Source organism: Rutidosis leptorrhynchoides, chromosome 3 (assembly GCF_046630445.1).
Source record: "Rutidosis leptorrhynchoides isolate AG116_Rl617_1_P2 chromosome 3, CSIRO_AGI_Rlap_v1, whole genome shotgun sequence".
Classification (NCBI taxonomy): Eukaryota; Viridiplantae; Streptophyta; class Magnoliopsida; order Asterales; family Asteraceae; genus Rutidosis; species Rutidosis leptorrhynchoides.
The window spans coordinates 436,808,987-436,814,986 of record NC_092335.1 but is presented as its reverse complement, the minus strand read 5'-3'; positions in this window follow the sequence as shown (position 1 = coordinate 436,814,986).

The window sequence follows — 6,000 nt, the reverse complement described above, 5'->3', positions numbered from 1 at the left end:
ATACTCTCTCTTCAAAAATCACCACCAATCGAAACCGACACCCTAAACCCACTTACTGTTTCGTTTATGTATATGACCGGGAACCCTCACCACATCCCTCTCTCCTATCCTTCTTGAAGAACCCATTTAAAACAAACCAATACTCAAAAATGACTATGCTACTGCTCGAATCTTAGACACAGCTAGTGTGTGTATTTTTGTTGCTATCTTAGCTACAACAAGTGCAGCTACTGCTGCTATATTATTTTGCTGTCGAGATCAAACCCAACCACCACCTTATATTTCTTAAATTTTTTCTTTCCGTTGAGTGAACATAAGAACTCAACTACCACCTTCTTTCTACTCCGCTGTTCCTGTCCCGTTATGTTTGAACAGCCCAAACTGTAGCTACGTATTCTCCTGTCTCCTGGCACCTGCTAACGCTATTTTTTTTTTGTTTGTTCGGACCACAGATCGGGGTAATGGAAGATGAGAAAATTTAATATTTGATAGTTACTTTTGAAGAATTAAAAGAAGAATAGAGGGGGGTCAGGAAAATGACGTGTGTTTTGGAATCCTAGATTTCCATGTACATCGATTCATTTGTGTTAAACTATTATGGATCATGGATTGGGCCATAGATGAGAATTCAAGTCCATTAACCTTAAACGAACAAGTAACACTTGGATTATGTATACGGATATTATAGGGCTGCCATGTTTTTAATTTCTATTTGGGCCGAACGCTAGTGTTAGGCCAAATAGATGATAATATAATGGATTATGATTATGATACGTGAATGATATAAGATGATGGTCGATTGGGATGGTAATGATGAGGATGATCACGGTTAGGATTAGGATGTTGGTGAGGTTAAATGATTAACGAATTAGGATATAGTTAATGATGATACAAGAAGACGAGTTTATGATAATGACTCGTGATATTGAAGATGATTATGATGATTCGCGTTTCTGTCTTATGATAATCGATGATGATGTTGATGATAAATGATGAAGACGAATGAAGAAGAAGAAAACATAATAACGGGTTAAAGAAATTTCGATTGTAAATTAAACATAAAAGTAACTCGCAGCTCGATGGTTAGGAGTGTTTGTGATTATCGAGAGGTCATGGGTTCAAATCCAGGCGACTGCAAATAAATTTCTTTTTACTAAAAGAAGCTGTCTTGGGCCGTGATATTATAAGGGTGTGACTATGGACTTATTTGATTGTTGGGCCGAGATCAATTTAAACAATTGGGCCATTCTTGTATTAAAAGGATTCCCAGTTGGGTTAAATGGAAACTAAACAAAACGGGTTTTAAATAAACAAATTGTGTTTAAATTAGAAAAACAACCTTAAAGGAGTGGTTAGGCGTTTGGTCGTTGAGCGGGAGATCACGGGTTCGAGTCCGAGCAGTGGCGTTTCTTTTTAAATGCTTGTTTCTTCAAAGGTTCGTGAATCCAAGGCCAATCCTGCATTGTTCAGTTTCGTCGTATGCATATTTTTACTACAAAATATCGTATTGTGAGTTTCATTATTCTCTTTTTAAATGCTTTTGCAATATATATTTTTGGGACTGAGAATACATGCGCTGCTTTTATAACTATTTTACGAAATAGACACAAGTACTTAAAAACTACATTCTATGGCTGGATTATTAAACCGAATATGCCCCTTTTTTTTAAGTCTGGTAATCTAAGAATTAGGGAACAGACACCCTAATTGACGCGAACACTAAAGATAGATCTATCGGGCCCAACAAGCTCCATCCAAAGTACCGGATGCTTTAGTACTTCGAAATTTATATCATGTCCGAAGGAGGATCCCGGAATGATGGGGATATTCTTATATGCATATTGTGAATGTCGGTTACCAGGTGTTCAATCCATATGAATGATTATTTTTGTCTCTATGTATGGGACGTATATTTATGAGAACTGAAAATGAAATTCTTGTGGTCTATTAAAATGACGAAAGTGAATATTTATGTTAAACTAATGAACTCACCAACCTTTTGGTTGACACTTTAAAGCATGTTTATTCTCAGGTACGAAAGAAATCTTCTGCTGTGCATTTGCTCATTCTAGAAATATCATTTGAAGTCATTCATGACATATTTCAAAAGACGTTGCATTCGAGTCGTCGAGTTCAACAAGATTATTATCAAGTCATTTATAGTTTAGATATATTATGAAATGGTATGCATGCCGTCAACTTTCGTTGTAATGAAAGATTGTCTTTTCAAAAATGAATGCAATGTTTGTAAAATGTATCATATAGAGGTCAAGTACCTCGCGATGTAACCAAATGTAAGATATTCGTCCGGATGGATTAGGACGGGTCCTTTCAAAGTGTACAACTCTTTGATGTTTTAGCATCACTTTGACCAAGATTCAACCATCAACACACAATGTCAAGACTAAGAGAGAATACAACTCACTTAAGAGTTTTAGAAGGATGATGAACCAAGGTTATATCATGTTCTTAGTCTTAACACAAATACAAGTTCTATTCACAACTAAAGCTACAAACTTTCATTCAATTAAACAAGCAAGACACATAAATTTGATTCAACAAAGTAATGAAACCCTAAGCTAGAGAGCTTGGATCCTTTAACAAATGATTATGAGATTGCAAAGCTAGAAAGCTTGAATCTTTTATGTCCTTGAAGATCTTAAAAGCAAAAAGTTAGATCTTCAAGTTTCATGAAGACCATAAACACAAGTTTTGATCTTTTAGCAAAAACAAAGTGATCTTAAGCTATAAATCTTAGATCCATCAAAGTAATGAAGATCCAAGCTAGAAAGCTTGAATCTTTTATGTTCTTGAAGATCTTTAAAGCAAAAGGCTGGATCTTCAAGTTTCTTGAAGATCATAAACACAAGTTTTGATCTTTATAACAAAATAAAAAGATCATAAGCTAGAAAACTTAGATCCAACAAAAGTAATGAAGATTCAAAGCTATAAAGCTTGAATCTTTTATGTTCTTGAAAGATTCAAATCAAAGTTTGAATCTACAAGATATAACAAGATCAAAAAGCTAACAAGCTTGATCTTATAAAGATGATGATGATGTTGTGATCTAGAAGAAGAAAAGAAGAAGAAGAAAATTTAAAACTTACACTTTTTAGAGTGAGAAAGACTAGAGAGAAAATTAGAGAGTAAGTGTGTGTAAAATGTGAATGAGATTAAGTGTGAAATGGGTGGAATAAGCTTGGTATTTATAGTGGTGGTGAGGGGTGGTGGCCGTGGGTTTGGAGGGACAAGGGGGACACCTTTTTGCTTTTTGGTTAGTGGTGGTCTAAAGGTGGTGCTTGTTGTTGGGATCCCATGCAACATTTGTGATAATGGTTAACAAAAATGCTAGTATGTTGGCTCTTATAAATGGGTTTTTGTCCTACATCGTAATGGGTCATAATTCATTTAAAATTGGGCTAATTAAATGGTCCAATAGCTAGAGTAGGGTGGGCTTAAGTCCAACAAGGTAGAAAGTCCAACAAGACTAACTAGTGTGCATTAGTAAATTACTAAGCGTAATTAAGCATCCAAAAACCCAAGTAATTGTTATTAGAAAATAACAATTAGTATTACGTAGTCGTAATATTCTAATTACGACAAAGTTAAACGTGTACCAAAACATATAGTTCGTTCTAAACGTCAAGTGGCACTAACGGTCATAAAAGCATTCGGGGATCAAGTTAAGTAACTAAGTACTTAATAGCACGTTCTAAAATATAAACGAAAGTAATCAATATGAAATATGATCCCAGAATATAATCTAACACAGTAGGCACAAATACGCAGTTTCGTGAAAATATAAAGCACAAGTATAAGTCAAAAAAGTTGGGTCGTTACAGTATAGAGCAAGTAGTTTGTTGATGGAGAATACCTAGAATTAGGTTTGGGCACTCTAGTCGAGCGTCTAAGTATAGGAGCAACCAGTATGGTTGAACCGATTTCATTAGTAGCCTCCTCATTACTAGAACTCGCACTATGTTCGAAATTAACACCGTTATCCGAACCATCCCCATCATTGTCAAGATCCGAACCATCACCATTAATCGGCAATTCATTGTTCCCCGAACTCCCACTAGAACCCGCAAGGTCATCAAGAGAAACATCATCATAAATAACATGATCCGGTTTTTGACTCTCCGTTACCGGTTTGCATAGACCGAATCTTCATCAAAGGTAACATCACGCGATCGAATAACTTTTCTAGCTTCATTATCACAACAACGATAGCCCATTTCATCCGAACCATAACCAATGAACGTACAATTCTTTGACTTAGCTTTAAGTTTATCTTTATCAATATCTTTGGTCTTCACATAAACATTACAACCAAAGATTCTAAGATGATCATAACTAACCATTTTACCTAGCCATTCTTCCTCGGGAATTTAGAAACCCAATGGTGTTGAGGGTCCCCTATTAATCAAGTAACCCACCGTATTAACCGCATTCGCCCAAAACATCTTAGGCAAATCGGCATGTAGTCTCATACTCCTAAACCTTTCATTCAACGTATAATTCATACGTTCGACGACCCCATTATGTTACGGTGTCTCCGGTACCATTTTCAACATTCTAATACTAAGCTTTGCACAATGGTCTTTAAACTCAAGACTACCATATTCTCCTCCATTGTCCGACCTTAAGAACTTGACCTTTAAATTTGTCTCATTCTCAACCATAGCTTTCTACTTCACAAAAGTACCAAAAACTTCGAATTTAGCTTTGAGAAATTAAACCCATACCTTTCGAGTGGAGTCGTTAATGTAGGTGACATAATAACGAGAACCTCCATGTGATTCTACATTCGTTGGCTCAAAAACGTCCGTATGAACTAGCTCCAATTTCTTTAACTTTGGTGAATTCCCCGATTTAACAAAAGTCACCTTCTTTTGCTTCCCATAAGTACATGGTTCGCAAAAACCTAGCTCTATCTTTTTCAAATCCAGAATCCTCCCACTCGAACTAAGAACCTTCATACCCTTCTTACCCATATGCCCGAGTCTTCGGTGCCATAGAGTAGAACTAGCCCCAACGTCAACCGTAGCAATCATCGTGTCTTCTTCAAACACCTCAACCATATAAAGAGTTCCCCTTTTATGTCCACGTGCCACGACATTACTACCCTTTCCCACTGGCGATTCTTGAAAGTAACCTCATTACCTTCTTCATCTAATTGACCAACCGAGATTAGCTTCCTTTTTAACTTAGGAGTAAACCTCACGTTCTTCAAAGTCCAATTAGAACTAAGAGTAGTTTCAATACAACATCTCCTATACCTTTAATCTCGAAACCTTTGTTGTTTGCCAATCTAATTTTACCTTGATACGACCGAAAATTCTTTATCGCGCTCTTTGTGGGTGTGGCGTGAAACGAAGCTCTCGAATCCAAGACTCAAGACTCCACCGAACTTTCAATACTATACAATAATGCATCCTTCGTATCTTCCACGGTCAAGTTAACATCTTTAACCGGAGCATTCTTACAATATCTTTGATAATGCCCTTTCTGATTGCAACCCTAATAAATAACATCACTTCGGTCTTTAGATGGATACCTCTTCTTGAACTTCCCTTTACTCTTCTTCACACCGCGACCAACTTTCCTACCACGGTTGTCGGTACTTAACAAAGAACCGGATAATAATTCTCTCAAACTTTTCCTACGAGTGTCTTCACCGAGAAGTAATCCCTAATTCCTTCATACGCAAGCTTATTAGTACCGGTAGAGCTACTAACCGCGGTAACCGTACCCAACCAACTTTTCGGTAATGATGAAAGCAAGATTAGTGCTTTTAGTTCATCATCAAATTTGATTTCAACCGACTCTAATCTTGAAACAAGATTGTTGAATTCGTTGATATGATCCGTTGCACTCATACCTTCCTTCATCTTCGTGTTGAACAATTGTCGCATGAAAAAACCTTATTCGCCGCCGTAGGTTTCTCATACATGTTAGAGAGTGCCTTCAAACAATTAAACGTTATCTTTTCGTTCATAA